Here is a 549-nt window from a genome sequence, read left to right as displayed (position 1 = left end):
AGTTTCATGGACTTCCATCTAAAGATCCTTTTCAGTTCTTAACTGAATTCTTGCAGATATGTGATACTGTAAAGACTAATGGAGTAGATCCTGAATTCTACAGGCTCATGCTTTTCCCTTTTGCTGTAAGAGACAGAGCTAGATTATGGTTGGATTCTCAACCCAAAGACAACCTGAACTCTTGGGATAAGCTGGTCACGGCTTTCTTAGCCAAGTACTTTCCTCCTCAAAAGCTGAGCAAGCTTAGAGCTGATGTTCAAACCTTCAGACAGAAAGAAGGTGAATCCCTCTATGAAGCTTGGGAAAGATACAAACAGTTGACCAAAAAGTGTCCTTCTGACATGCTTTCAGAATGGACCATCCTGGATATATTCTATGATGGTTTATCTGAGCTATCAAAGATGTCACTGGACACTTCTGCAGGTGGATCCATTCACCTAAAGAAAACACCTGCAGAAGCTCAAGAACTCATTGACATGGTTGCTAATAACCAGTTCATGTACACTTCTGAAAGGAATCCTGTGAGTAATGGGACGCCTATGAAGAAGG

The 549-nt window shown here is 41.3% G+C and overlaps 1 non-coding gene across 1 annotated transcript; it reads right to left on the bottom strand.

The window, feature by feature from the left end:
* Nucleotides 1-239: 239 nt before the first annotated feature.
* On the bottom strand, nucleotides 240-347 carry LOC148576189 (small nucleolar RNA R71). The gene has a single exon (XR_015903197.1). It is a non-coding gene; the product is annotated as a small nucleolar RNA R71 (small nucleolar RNA).
* Nucleotides 348-549: the final 202 nt, after the last annotated feature.

The sequence above is a fragment of the Arachis ipaensis genome, chromosome B1 (genome assembly GCF_059453495.1).
Source record: "Arachis ipaensis isolate K30076 ecotype BB chromosome B1, ASM5945349v1, whole genome shotgun sequence".
Classification (NCBI taxonomy): Eukaryota; Viridiplantae; Streptophyta; class Magnoliopsida; order Fabales; family Fabaceae; genus Arachis; species Arachis ipaensis.
This window is presented reverse-complemented; position numbering and strand designations above follow the sequence as displayed.